Raw genomic sequence first — 15687 nt, 5'->3', positions numbered from 1 at the left:
TTAACATGAGTTCAAATAATTTAAACTTTGACCCCATTTGCCGCTGATCTTTTGAAATGCTGCCAATAGATTTAATAATTCATCATTATGTAAGCAGCATGAGTGCAAAAAATCAACATAAGATGGAAGAGAGTCTATGTATATGCCTTCATTAATCAAACTGTATGACGTTAAAGCCATATTGCAAATTCACAAGAATAATCATATTACACATAAGGCTATAAACAGCTTTATTTTATTTTTATTGTATTTATTAATTTAATCATTGTAAATTAGCCTATATTTACTGCTTTGACAATACATCAGTCCAATATATACATATATATATATATATACAGTCAAAATGAAATTCTAAATTATTTAGACAGGAGATATTATTTTTATTTTTTTTTTAATAGTTGGCGCAGGACAGGTGCAGGTGCAGTACACTATAGTTCATTTATGTAAGTGAGGATAGCAAAATAAAGCAAACTGTAACATATTATACCCAAAAATTCTTCACATATTGGACTACCAGTAAAATTAATACAAATTTAGGACTTGGGATTTTGGACTGACCTTGTTTTGCTTAAGTGTTTTTTCTTTAATTGCTAACGCAACCTTTTTACACCACAGACTGAACAAAATTAAGCATTGCTTAGTAACTGGTTGACCTAAATTGGTATTATCTAATTGTGTACTTAAATTTAACAGCTGACTGCTGACAGCTACTCAACTTAATTAATTTGTGAGACAGTCTAACAGAAGGATGGCATTATCAAGATGAATTTGTTCTGACACAGTTTAACTATGAGTTCTTGACATATTTTATTACCACTTTCTAAACTATAGCGAATTACAATGGTGTTTTAGTGCCACGTTAAGAAAAACAATCTAAAGCTGACTTCTTTCTCGAAACATTTCAACTTCATTCTCATAATTTTGACTTTATTCTTGGAATATTTCCGACTTTAATCTTGTACTTTTAGATTTTTGTTTTATCTTTTAACACGGCACTACAAAGACACTTTATCGTATGAATGAACTGTGATAATATGAGAAATGTTGAGGGTGTATGAACAAATTTTGGTTTGACCGTATATATACATATATATATATATATATATAATTTGTGTATATGTATATTACTGAACTTTTTTTTTGCCTACGGCATCACATCCCACAGTTTTACCTCATCTTGTGCAACAAATTTTAAAGACGCTATTAAAAAGGTGCTTTAAAAAGCAGCAAAGACGCTTTAAAAATGCTGCAATATGTTCTATTTTGTTGCACTCCATCCAGTTGTTTTTGAACACAAGTGAGTGTCTTTGTTGAGGCGTGCTGACTGCAGACTTACAAAAACATGACAGTGGCTTTTCAAGCTTACAGCTTGAGTTGTTTCCTCTCTCCACATTAGACTCTCTCCGTTTCTCTGGGAGGCCAATCAAGGCCACTTCTGTCAGCTCTCGTCGTCCCCTTTACTGACGCCTTTGTGGCTACGGCCAGATCCCTTCCTGCCTGCCAGGCTATCAACACCTCTCTCACCCCGCTCTTGTAGCGCACACACACTCGCACACTAAAATACATACACGGCCCACCACTCAAAGAGTCTCAAGTGATTCAAAACAAAACCCTCAGACCGCAGTTATTAAGCAGCGACTTTAGTGAGCGTGACTCCCAGCTGCCTTTAATCCCTCCGCAGGGGTGACATCCAAAGAGCCGCTATTCATGTCCAACAATGCTGGCAAAACCAACCTGGAGACTTTTAAAGCACCCAGCTCAGTCTTGGTAACCAGTCTCTCATGGGAATGGGCATGAAAAGGCTTACAGAAGAACAAGGAAGGATCTTCAGATCTGAGATTTGAAATAACTCTATATTAGTTTGGTTTCTTGGCATTTGTACTCAGCTCTCGCACAGTGAGGCCTCTTCATCTCATAGCGAAGGCTAGACTAGAGCTCTGGCAAATGAGGGTTCTTTGGCCCAATATGAAGCTTTTGTATTTTCCTTTTCAGCCACGAAAAATCTCTTCAGTCCTCACAGAGCACTGCCGATCTCAGGAAATGAAAGTTCACTTCCTCACACTGAGGCTTGACACTTTTTTTGCGGCTTTTGTCCACTTGAACCTTCAGAGAAACACAGGTGAACCTTGAGAATACTAATCACCAGGGCTCTGAAATTTTAATACTCACCACACACACACACACACACACACAAAAAAGAATGTGTGCACACGTGTGTACCGGTGATTGTGGCATTGAGTACGGAATAATTCATCATGTCTAATTAATTATTCAGAGTAACGGGGGAAGATGTCATCTCGCTACAAAACTTTGTAGTGCAGTTAAAAAGCGAAGACGGGCAGAGACAAACTCCAGCATTCTTCCTTACCAGAGCTGGTGTATGTTTGAAGATCTGCTTGCTCCACTACATTCGCAATGGCTCTTTAAATCACACGTGATTGCCATTTAAATAAAACAGTACGCTAAACGACTGCTGCCCACTCCTTATGGAGTGTTTTACTATTATATGGCCACTAAAATAGATTTTCTTTGCAATGCGAGGACACTCAAAAGGCCAAACAATGCATCTTAAAAAAGAACCAGGCAATTTATTTAATGATTGCAAACAAGGGAGATGAATGCAATCGTATAGAAGGGTTTCGTTCATATTAGGGGCACGGACCTCTATAGTAAAGCAGCTCCCACTGAATGTCAACCTACTCTGAATGGAGGAAAAAAAAAAACAAAACTGTAATAATAACCCATGCTACGGACCACAGGCCAAACGCTGAGAGCTGTTACGGAAACAACAATCTGAACATTTTCATTTAGAGAATTTGTTTTTGTTTACCCTGCCACAATCCTTCATCTGCAAGAGGCAAGCTGTCACTCATAATTTTGGCAAAATCTAAGTCTATGAATATTTCATTGGCATTGATTCCTCAAAGCCAATAAACTATTGTGTACAAATTGCCTTTGGTTCTGTTTCTTAGCCTTGGCACAAAGCAGCTGTCTGCCAGTATTGTGTGATCTACTATCTCCATATATTGTTAACTAAAGTGTGTTGACTAAAATATTACACTGTTAATGGTTTCTTAAAGGAACAGTTCAGTTACACCAATAGAAAGCTATCCACCTGTTTACACAACATGAAAGTAAGCCCATGGGTGAGACTTTTAAATCATTATCCGCCACAGGGAAATAACGAGAAGAATGACAACGTGCAGTAAACTGTAAAACTGTTTGCACTACAAACCAGTGTGCTCATAATTAAGACAATACATTAAAATAATATGGTAAGACACACCAATTAGCAATCTTAAGCAGCAAAATGAGCCGTTTTGTACAACTAAAAATAGCGGGACGCAGATGCCACACCCATAACAAATGACCACGCCCACTTTTACAGGCTCATGGTTTGAGCTTTTTTTTTAACTAAAAAGATAAATATGTTAACATAAAACACTGATTTGAGTTATTGGGCTATTTGGGTAATGTAATAATCTATTAAATAATTATAAAATTATAATTAATATAATTAATTTAAACTCGAATCAGCATGCTATTTGGGAAAAAACAATTGGAATAGCAACTAGCATACATTATAATATTACATATAAATATGTAATATATATGAATTACTCTAATAACATACAAGTATGAATCTATGCAATAATTTTTCAAATATAAATCAGTGTGATTTTTGGTGATTTTTTTTTTTACAATGTACAGAACAATTGGCCTAGCAAGAAAAAAAACACTGCAACAATATTACAACCATATACTTAAGTCAACTGACCCTTCGCAGGGAGTTAGATTGACAGGCAATCTGACCAATCATAATGCAGAATCTGCCATTTTTGATGTCCGTCAGTGGTTGAAGCAAGATGCCTTCTGATGTTCAGTTATGTTCATTTCATGCTATAACTGGTAAAAAGCAAGAGATGATCGGTTCACGTTCCGCTTGAACTGAGGCGCTACAGCGATCTGTCACGACACATTAAAGAGCCACTCTAAAAAAAATGCTGACTTATTTTTTTTTAACCCAAATGCTGGGTTCAGCCCGTTGGGTCATTTTATGGGGTTATTTTTAATATTTTTTACCCAGGTGCTGGGTAGTTTTTCTGTTGACAGTTGCTGGGTCATTTTTAACGCTGGATTATTTTTTTCTACCCAACCGCTGGGTTAAGCCTGTATCTGACGAAACAACCCAGCTGCAGAATAACAGTCAGTGCGGGTTTGGCGCACTTCTTCAGCAAAATAACATTTTTTATACATTTTATTTCATTTATAAAGTCTTTACTGTGCTGTAAATTGTATTATTTTATGCAACCCAGCATAAGGACGAGTTGTCAGTCAGCTGCGTCAGTCAGCTGCGTCAGCAGCGGTTGTTTCGCAGGATGGAAATGCCTTTTGATATTAAAATATGTTCTCTAATGTGAGTACTGTTTGTTTATGGTCATGTTTTGGAGTCAGTCACGACATCTTTCAGCTATGAGTGAAACACAAGGCCGTGGTCTGAAGTTCGCAGTGATCCCGGTGAACAGCAGCTCTTCCTTGGCTCAGATTTCGGTGACACACCAACATAGTGATTACAGAGAACGGTTGAATACACAAAAAATTTTAATGCTACTTTTAAATATGATTTTTTTTTATGTCTAAAATGCTTGTTAAATGAGTTTAAATGTAGGTAATATTGTAAACTATGCTGTATTCACCCAAATTCAATTTGTCTTGTATTTTACCCATGCGTGTTCTTGCTTAATAATAAATGTTCATCTTTTGATTATTGCTGTTGCCTCTAGCAATTCTGTGTGTGTTTTTTATAAGTTCCAGTCCATTTTAAACCAGCAATATAATTATTTTTAAACAAGAGTTGACCTAAATAAAGTAACACAGCTTGTTTTGGTAAAAAATTTTAACCCAACCAGCTGGGTCAAAATAAGCCAGCAGGTGTTCTGTCCAATAAATACCCAGCGCTGGGTTGACAAATAACCCAAGTTGGGTTGTTTTTAACCCAGCATTTTTTAAATTGTGTATATTGTTTGAATGTGTTACAAAAATGACAAAATTTAAAAGGTGAGATTTCGGTTCATACCCAAAGTAACCTGCTCTTTAGTGTCTGTCAGCGCATTGTCAGTTTCCTCTTTGCTCCGTGATATTTTTCATTGTGTGAGAGCGGCATGGCTTGTAGGACATAGCAACTGTAACAAAGGAGGGCAGGCCGAAGGGTCTATTGGGTCATGTTCACTAAAGTCAATAATTGAGATGCAAGATGATGTCATGATTTAACAATCAAATCAAGTATTACTCAAAGTTGTGTATAATAATGGTAATAGGTACTGATAAACTGCTTGGCTGTTATGATTTGGAAGTTTATAAAATGTGCACATATGACAAAGTGCTATAGATGTGTTACCTTTACATTTTTAAACTAAATGTTATTCTAGACAGAATATCTTGTCTAGCTTTCATACCGTGATATGACTACTGATGTCATCATATGAAGAAGACAATTTAACACTTTTAAAGGAGACTGTCTGGCTAGTATAAGAGAAAGAAAGGCTGAGAGAAAAGAAAGAAACAATGACATGAATACTAAGCAGCTCTGATGATTAGAAGTGTTGCTAAGAGCAGCTCTGTGACAGTGACATTGGCCGTCAATGTCAGACGACTCCACCGCGCCTCGGCAAAGAGCTCCATTTTGAGCCGTAATTAGCTTAAACATTCCCAGTATGAAAAATTCATGATAGCTTTGGATTTTTTAATTGCGGGAGCATTCTGCGTTAATCGAAGTCATTTAGAGAGCCTTCTGCTTGACACGCGGAGGAGAGGAAAATAAATCAGACGTCTGATTCTCTCAGCCAGTTAACCCGTTTCTTCTGCGCCGAGCTGTTTATTTTAATAGGGCCTGATCTGACACAGTTCTGGTCCACACAGATCAATCAAACGCTGTCAGCGTGATACTGAAACAGAAGAGGAGGCGCCAGTGCAACAGGCCATCTCAACCACTGACATTAAGCACTGTGGACATTGCACTCTATGCTTTCGGGAGATAAGCACAGCTTGAAATAAGATCCGATTCATCCGTTTTATTATTTCTATATTTAAAGATGAAGTGTGTCATTTCTGCAACACCAAACGATATTGCAAACATATTAAGAGTTTCAAACAAGTTTCCCCCTTTATCTCACACTGGTCATACCAACAGATAGTCCCACTCCAAACACACACCATTTGTTGAGCCAATTTTGCTCTGGGCTGCTTAAAATGAGAACAATACTTTATTTTTGTGATGTTTTGTCCAGTACGGTTTTATCACTATATGCCTATGAATAAATAAATACAGTGGTGGACAAAATTATTAGAACACTTGTATTTTCACCAGCTAAAAATGTTTTTAAGTCAGTTATTTCTATCTTTTGCTGTAGTGTGTCAGTCGGAAATATCAGTTCACATTTCCAAACATTCATTGTGCCATTAATTGTAATAATCCAGTGAGATTTTTGAGTCTGACAACAACCACTGCTCAACCATCTCACCATCATCCAGTCTGTCTGCAATGACATGAAGAAACAGAACAAACTGAGACAGACTAAATCCAGAAGAACTGTGGCAACGTCTCCAAGATCCTTCAAGAACCTACCTGCAAAGTTACAGTACTGTTAAAAGTTTTAGACACTTGCTGTAAAAAATGCTCTAAAATAAGGATGCTGTCAAAAATGTCAGAAATAGATTTTCTTTATCAATTAACTTCTAATAACTAAATTAAATCAATTTGGTGTGACCATCCTGTGCGTTTAAAGCAGCTTTAGCATAGTTCTTCAGGTAACTGACATCTCCAACTGACACACTACAGCAAATCATAGAAATAACAGACTTCAAAAAAATTGTAGCTGGTGAAAATACTAGTGTTCTAATCATTTTGGCCACTACTGTAAATATACAAAATCTTACGAAAGGGCCACACAGAACCACAGTGTTTGCACTTTGAGTAAAAAAAAAGCATAGAATGCTTCAAAGCGGATGAAAAACTAACTCCATGCTAGAATTTCTAAGTCCTTACAAGTCATATGAGCGCATTATTTTATCATTTAGACCAGCACGATGGAGAAATGAATCAGAAGTTCATTAGATTCATCATAGAATCATACAGAGGAAATCAACTGATTCATTGAAAAGATCTAACTCATATGAACTTGCCAGTGATTCAAACTAGGCCAGATACTGAGATGTTCAGAGCATTAAAATGTAAAATTTGGTTCTTTACACAAAAAAAACTATTAATTGCTTTATACTAGACATGGTTTCATGATGGTTTTTGTCATTTTGGAGCTTAAAAGCCTCATTTCTTATCTACTTTCATTACATTAAAAAAAGTGTTTCAAATAAATAAGGTTTGGAGCAACATGTATATGTTAGTGTAAATAATGTCAGAATGTCCGTTTGGGTGAACTTCCAAAGGGTTAGAAACTAAGGGCAGAATGCATTATGGCAAAGTCTATTTTCTCATCAACAGAAAAGCACAGAAAGACCTTACTGGCCACGTAAAAAGATCAGTGTGCGATTTGTCCTTGTCTCTTCTTCTCCTTCCCTCTCTGAAGTATTGTTCAACGTTTTTTAGGTTGAGGGCCGGACCGAATCAATGTCCATGCATCAATACATCACAGCCATAAAAAACAATTTACCTAGAGCAAGATCTCGCCCATTGATTCGTTTTTTGTGCTACAGAGAGCTGCGGTGTGCATAGGTTAATAGCATTTACAGGGGAACGTACGACCTTCCTCAAAAATAATGGTCAGGAAAATCAAAACGCAAAAGAACAGCCAAAAAAACAAAAAAACCCCCAAAAAAAACATGAAAATGTAATACGCTACTGCTACATGTTCACTATGTGACAGAAAAAAAATTAATTGATCATTCCGAGCGTTTGAGGGAACTTTGGTTTTGGGGTGCGGAAAATGTCAACCGGACGAGGACGCGTTTCACCGGGTCTTTCAACTGGAAAACTACATTTCATTCCCTTGGGGCTTTTATGTTCATGTTTCATGTATATCAAAAAGCAGGAGCGAATGCGTGTGTGCACGCATACGTGAACTGTCACTGATATTCTGCCTTATGCTTCATTGTATTAAATGCTCTGCTGGTTTTGACGCACACCGCGCACCGCTACTCTCACAAAGCTCGCCGGTTTATTATCATCACATGTGGAATTCTAAACAGCTGCCCGAAAGTTCTATTCATCTCCACATATTTCCAATTCCATGCTGCCTCCATCACTCCAGCCCCCCTTCGGTGACAGCGTTTGTCCCACCGGCCGCTCAATCGCACGCTCCCGCTGCTAAAGGATGACGAGTGGAGTGCAGAGCTGCAGGTAAAGGATGATGTGTGAAGCCCTGCTGCTGACGGCAGCGTCTCTGTGACAGCACATCAATGAAGGCCGTGATGGACGTCGGGCTGGAAGCGGGCCCTGATTAAAGAGCCCCACGCCCAGCAGCACGCATCTGCCGCCCGTCCCCAGTCCGTTGTCACCGTGGCTGGATACAATAAAATAGCGCTCAGGGTCATCGGGGTTTTCGGTGATGTGACAACAAGCACATTTCACAAGTGCCAATCAAACATGTCTCTCGAAAGCCCCGCCCTCATCACTCTTCGTCCTATCTTCCTCCCTCATCTCCTCACCCTCTTTCCAGCTACTCAGCCAGAGATAAGAGGGAAATTCAGCAGTGACCAGCACTGATTTTGAGGTTTAGTAATATATCAATTAGCGGAATGGAATACTAATATGCCAACTGTGAACTACACAGTATGAAAAAACTGGCTTTGAAAAAAATTTCACTCAGAAATTGCGAGTAAATTAGGGCCCTATGATTTCTGTGAAATCGCAGAATCCAGTTATAAAAATGGAATTTACTGTACAACGCGGAATGTCACGGAATTTACCAAATTTTGGATGGATACATCCAAAGTAGGTCAGTACAGTTAAATCAAAAAACAAAATGGGCTAGTATCTGTAAATTTTTAAGCCACAAAAACACCATTTAAATATAAATCCTGCATGTTCTGCGTATCTCTCTGTGAATTAATGCTGGACATACGCTGTTTCATCTACTACACACATACCGAAGCTTGCTTAACGCTGGCTCTGTGTTTTCAGCCTCTGCTGCCTCAATATGCGAGTAAACACATCAGAAATCTCTAGAACTGTTCTGAGAGTCACTTCATGAGAATTTTACCGTTTCTTTTGAGTAAAACTATGGTCATATCATATACAAACAGAAATTTAAAGGTCTTCACAACAGCCCGTCAAAATAAAAGTTCGGTTTAACTTGAAGAAATTGTGACAGAAATATTACTTAATGTAATTATACTACTACTACTAATAAAATTATTATTAAAACAATATTTTTAAAGGAATATTTAACAGAAATTATTTAGCAGAAAAATGCAAATAAAATAATAATATATATATATATTTTTATTAAAATCAATTAATTAGCGATTCTTTTGATTATTAATATTCAATGAAACTATTACAATGGAATCCAGAAAATTAATGGAAAACAGAATTTGTTAAAAAAATTAATCTGAATTTGAGAGGGAAAAAAACATATTTCATTGGGCCTTAAAAGTGTAATTTTTGATCAACTTAATTAAATAAATTTCAGTTTCATTTTATAAGTTTTAGGATTTCAGTTAATTAGACATGCTTTTTGATTAATGCAGTTTTATTTAACCGAGAAAACAGAGTCTAGAAAAATTAAAAAGAAAAAAGAAAAAAAACGGAATCCAGAAAAATGAAAAGCGAATTTGGAAATAAAACTGAATTTAGGAAAAAATAAAATGGATTTCACAGGGCCCTAATTTTTGACCAGTAATTACAAAGAAAGAGTAGGTAACACTTAATTAAGCCATTTAAATAGTGAATTAAGGACATCAAAAATACCTATAATCAATATGTACTGTAGATATTATTTAATTCATTTTTAAAGTGTAGGCTATAGACGTTTATTTATTTATAAATAATACATAAAAACAATATGCTTACTGAATAATACAGACCTGGGCAAACTCGGTCCTGGAGGGCTGGTGTCCCTGCAGAGTTTGCCCAGGCCTGGAATAATGAAACAAACCATGTCATATGGTACTTTTTCACTGTTATCACATGACTTCATTATGTTGAATTGAGTCAGTGGCGTTTTGTTGTCATTTTGCAATTTAATCCACTTCTGGTTACAAATGTTTTAACTCTTTACAGCCTGATCAAATTAGTCAAGAAAGAGATGCTAAAAACAGTCCTGTTTTTGTTAAATAAACATTTTTTTCCACAACAGAAATGAAGCAGAAATAAAAAATATAAATATTAGAAAAGCTTAAAAATTAGAAATGTTAGCTTGGCAAATAACTGCAAGCAAGTTGAAGCACTAAAAATACGAAAAATGAAATAAAAATAAATTAAAGCTAAATATATAACAACAACAAAAATCCCCCAAAACTAAGAAAAGAATAACATAAAATTACTACATTTTAAAATTCAAGTAAGTGAAACTAATTTAAAATATAATTAACACTTTAATAGTGTATAACACTAAACATAATGACGAATGCTGCTTCTGGTTCATTTGCCACGCTAAAATAGAAAACATTGCATTGCATCTCTCCCTCATATGTATATATGCCATGTCTCAATCCCATTTCTCATTCCAGAACTCCCTGTCCACTCCAAGCTGACAAAACACTGAAAAGTTATAGTCTCGAAACTCAAATCTAACCTAAAGATGAACACACTTTAAAACACACTGTGAGTTTTCTGTACTTTTTCTTCTAGAGGGTGAAAAATCCGATGCAATGAAATAGAGGGAATTGGAGCAAGTCTCTCTGCAGTGAACACACGTCCCTGCATGTGCCGGCCCTGACGCCCAGCTCAATCCATCATTACTACACTAAATCATCTCTCTGTCAATAACACCACGGCAAAATATTACAGTCATGTGGATACTGTTATTTTTAATGACATTCAGCAGTCCCCTTGGGCTGATGGAGCGAGCAAGAAATACAGAGTGAGAGAGAGAGACTGCATAGGTAGGCAATAACATTTGGCAGAAAAGTGCTTAGCAGCTTGAAACGAGTCGAGAGAGCGCAAGCAGTGGAAGTGTTAAATACTAAAAGAAGACTGTTATCTCCATGACAGATAATTGCTAGTTTGTTCAATCGAAAATGTTTAAGTATGTATGAAAGATCTTCAAGATTCTCAGAAAACAGGAATGGGAAAAGTTTCCAGCAAGCTGGCGATTCCAACTCCATCATCTGGGTATAATTGCTCATTTAATATTAGAATAGGTTTTTGACATTCCCATTTATTACAAGAGCTCAATACAACCTGAACTTCTGAGTGAGTGAGTGAGTGTGAGCGTGTGTGCGTGTGTATGTGTGGTCTGATATCAATGTCACGCCTCCTCAATAACTCAGACAGGGCAGTGTGCTTATCTTTCTTTGACACTCAGATCAATCTTGCTTTTAATCCTGAACCCATTCGCAGTCTTTCTCACCTCAACTCCACACATCAAACACAAACATCACATCCCTCCTGTGAATGTGCGTGTCTGTGTCCAATCAAGTCAAGGACACAGGATGGGGGTGGCTCATCTTCTAGAATCCACATTATACACTTCATATAAGTAGTAAGCAGTGCTGGGTGATGTTAAACACTCTTAGAATTTCTACAGAATTACAGTGTGAATTAGGGGTGTTGCGATATACCGGCATTGATGATAACCGTGATATTTAAATAATGAAATATTGTTACCGGGTTAATTAAGGCTGTTGCAATATAACGGTATTGGCAATATTTAATAAAGAATAGTACACACAGGACAATATGACCAACAATAATCCAGTGCCAGCACCATTATCAAATGCTAAACTCTCATGTGTAATTTGTTTCATTCATAACTGACGCCGGAGTCAGAAAGTCCATAAGCAAGACTCATAGGAGTAATAAAACGTATGGCGTTCCAGCTATTGCTGTAGATGAGTAAAATGCAGAAAGACATTTGTTTCTAAGGAACATGCCCACAGTCAACACACAATTGCAACAGTATATGGTTTATCTGTATTCCTTAAGCCATCACAGGTATTTTATTAAGAACATGCATTAATAAGGTAATGCACATAACATTTATCTACGGAAGCCCATTTCTGCCACTGAATAAAAAATAAAAAAGGTAACTGCCACCTAACTCTCAATTCTGACTTTTTTTCCCACAATTGCGAGTTTACATCTTGCAATTCTGACTTTTTTCGCAAAACTGCAAGATATAAACTCGCAATTAACACAAATTTAGAATTGCAAGAAATAAACATCTCTCAACTGTGACTTTTTTTTCCTCAAAATTGCTTATATCTTGCAATTTTGACTTAATAACACACAACTGTAAGTTATTAAGTCTGACTTTCCTCTCAGAATATGCATGATATAATTCACAATTGCAAATTATAAAGTCAGAACTGTAATTCTGAGAAAGTTGTTCTGAGAAATAAATTCAGAATTAAGAGAAACACAATTCTGACTTTTTTTATCAGAATTGCGAGTTTATATGTTGCTATTGTGACTTTTTTCTCAAAACTGCTTGCGAGTTAAGTCAGAATTCTGAGATTCTAAACTCGCAATTCTGAGAACATATCAGTCTTTTTTTCCCCTGAAAACTGGACTTTATAACTTACAATTTCGGGTTTATATCTCACAATTCTGAGAAAAAGTCAGAATTGCGAGAGAAACATCAGAATTGCGAGATATAAACTTGCATTTGAGAGAAAAAGTCAGAATTTTTATCTCACAATTCCAATTTTATAACCCACCATTGTGAGTTTATATCCATTTCTTACCTTTGTGAGAAAAAGTCAGAATTGCTAGTTTGTATCATGCAATTCTTAACAAAAAAAAAAAAAAATGTCAGAATTGCGAAAAGTCTCAATAACCCGTTTTATTTTTTATTCAAAGGCAGAAACAGGCTTACATATTTATCAATGTACAGAGCTAGGGCTGCCACCTAATAGTCGACTATCCGTAGAAAAGAGGCTTGGTCAACCAAAATGTTATTAGTCTCCTTAAAAAAAAAAAAAAAAATAGACACAAAACTGGCAAAGTCACGCAGTCCTATGTTATGGTCCTGTTCTATGTGGTAATATAGTACATTGGGCAGGACATCCATACGCTCACCTATCATTCATCGACCTCAAATATTGCTTTTCATCTGAAAGATTCATGTACTGTAGTAGCAACTTTACATGGCCACTCAAGTGTCTGTGCGGAGTGTGAAATCTGAACAGTAGCGTGCTTACTGCATGACAGATGGAGGCGCAGGTGTGGTCACTTGCTCTTAAAATACTCTGTCATTTTTGGTCATACAGATAAAAGTAACACATCTTTCGAATCTGTAAAGACTATGTTTATGTGTGTGCACTCACAATAATGAAACGCGCTTTTGTAAAATAATTAAAGCAAACATGATGTGCTTTTTGCCATCTCGGTCTCTGTGAACTTAGGCGTGTCACTTCGAAGCGTGTATACTTGTCTTACAGACATGAAAAATATCTATAGAAAGTGAAATGTCTACTTTCAAATGAACCAATTTAAATAGAAAACAAATATTCTCAGATTATGTAGTCCATGTGAAACACTTACAGGCGCATCACTACTGCAAAGATGACGAGTCAGTGTTACAGACTCATCTCTTAAACCGAAAACAAAGAAAGCGCTCGTTTATCAATAAATTATAAAAAAAAGTTAATGCAGTCTTCTTGCTGTTTTTCCCTAACACATTCATAATTATTATATCTGCTGGTGCACTTCAGTGCTTCTTAGGCTATGTAGGCAATTAAAGGTTTATTATTATGATTTAGACTGTTTATTCATAAACGTGCCACTAATAGTTGACTAGTTCTTACAATGAACCATGAACTAGTCAACCAGAAAAATCTTTAGTCATGGGCAGCCCTATATAGGATAATAAATTATATAATTTCTGTTTAATTCTGTGGTAAGAATTAATAAGAAAAAATAATATGTTGTTATTCTTATAAATTGTTGTACTTTGATGTTGAAATAAACTAAAAACATTAGCATTTTAGTCTCTTCTGTTTAGTGTAATTATTATTTTTGTATTTAATGGTATGATTCATTGGTCAAGAAAAAAAAGATGAATTTGAATGATAGCACACTTTATTTATATTTTTCTATACCTATATTACGATGTATCATTATAGTGATTTTTTGTGGCTTTGATAGTTGTGTTGTGAAACATCTGATATCATTACAGCCCTTGTGTGAATAGACTGATATGCTGAGAAAATATACGATGAATTCAAATTCTTTGTATTTTTGGCATATATATATATATATATATATATATATAGCCAAAAATACAAAGAATTTGTGTAAACAATAGTACTATTAAATATATGTTATACTATTATATGTTATACTATTATATATATATATATATATATATAAATACAGCATTGTTTAAAAGTGTGAGGTACAATTTTTTTTTAATTAATACTTGCATTTAATAAGGATGCATTAAATCTATCTCTCTATTAGCCATGATATATTAAAGCAATAATCCCCACGAAGCTGTGGTTTACACTAAATTTATAACAGTTGAGGGGCATTGTTAGGCACGACACAGACCCCCTTGGACCCCCTTAGCTGTTTTAAATTCACTGTAAAGCATGGCTTCATGGGGCTTATTGCTTTTATAAAACGGTTATTCCATATATGTAGTAGCGTTTCACAAAATAAAACAGAGCAAATAATGTGTAATGACATTAATAAAAACATTATTCTTCCACCAAACAATGTAGTTCCTTAGAAACAGTTGTGGCTACAACAAAGTTGCACCGACGTAAACAAAGGTGGATGTTTGTAGAGTAATTTACAACAGCTTCAAACACAGCTCAACCAATCAGAATCAAGGACTGGAACTATCTATTTTTAAATCCATTCAAAGGTTTAAGGTCAGAATGATTTATTTTTAAACTTAAAACTTCCACAGTTATGGTATCAATTCAGTTTTTTTTTTTTTTATTGAGAAAAAGAAAACGGCTCACACTGAGAGGGTTTGTTTGTAGAATAAAAGTCTGAATTTATTCTGTTGATCTGTACATTGAACAAGAGTACTCAGCACACACGCCCATACACACACACGTACGCACGCACACACACGACTGATGTTAACCGGCGAAACCAGCTGTGCACAGGTGAGGAGTGCAACTGGTTCACGTGGAAACATTTGATTTCGCTTTCCATTGTCTTTCTATCCTTGTTCTCTGTTTGAGTCCCCGTGGATTCAGACTCAAGGTGCAGCGAGGCCAAGTTTAGCTGAAATTAAGCCGGGTTCAACCTAAAAACACAGTATGAATAAAAATTCTCCACTGAGAGTCCTTTTTAGTCCAGGCTTAGGCTTGATCTGTGTGCAAGTAAAGCAGACCTAACGTGTGGGGGGGAACAGGGACTGCTGTGAGAAGGAAGATCCTGCTGACAGCAGCCCTCGCTGACTCCGTGGTAAAACCAATGCTATAATAACCAGTATGTGACCATATCAAAAGAAAATACCCACAACCACCCACAAACGCAGACCTGAAAGAGAGCATGTTCACAGTTATTTCATCCGACATTCTCCATCAACGACTTTCCCGAAAAATATT

At 36.1% G+C, this 15687-nt stretch overlaps 1 protein-coding gene across 1 annotated transcript in view; it reads right to left on the bottom strand.

The window, feature by feature from the left end:
- Window positions 1–15687, bottom strand: part of agbl4 (AGBL carboxypeptidase 4) — a 435578-nt gene that overhangs the window by 95632 nt on the left and 324259 nt on the right. The gene's annotated exons all lie outside the window — the stretch shown is intronic.

The sequence above is a fragment of the Labeo rohita genome, chromosome 8 (assembly GCF_022985175.1).
Source record: "Labeo rohita strain BAU-BD-2019 chromosome 8, IGBB_LRoh.1.0, whole genome shotgun sequence".
Lineage (NCBI taxonomy): Eukaryota > Metazoa > Chordata > Actinopteri > Cypriniformes > Cyprinidae > Labeo > Labeo rohita.
This window is presented reverse-complemented; position numbering and strand designations above follow the sequence as displayed.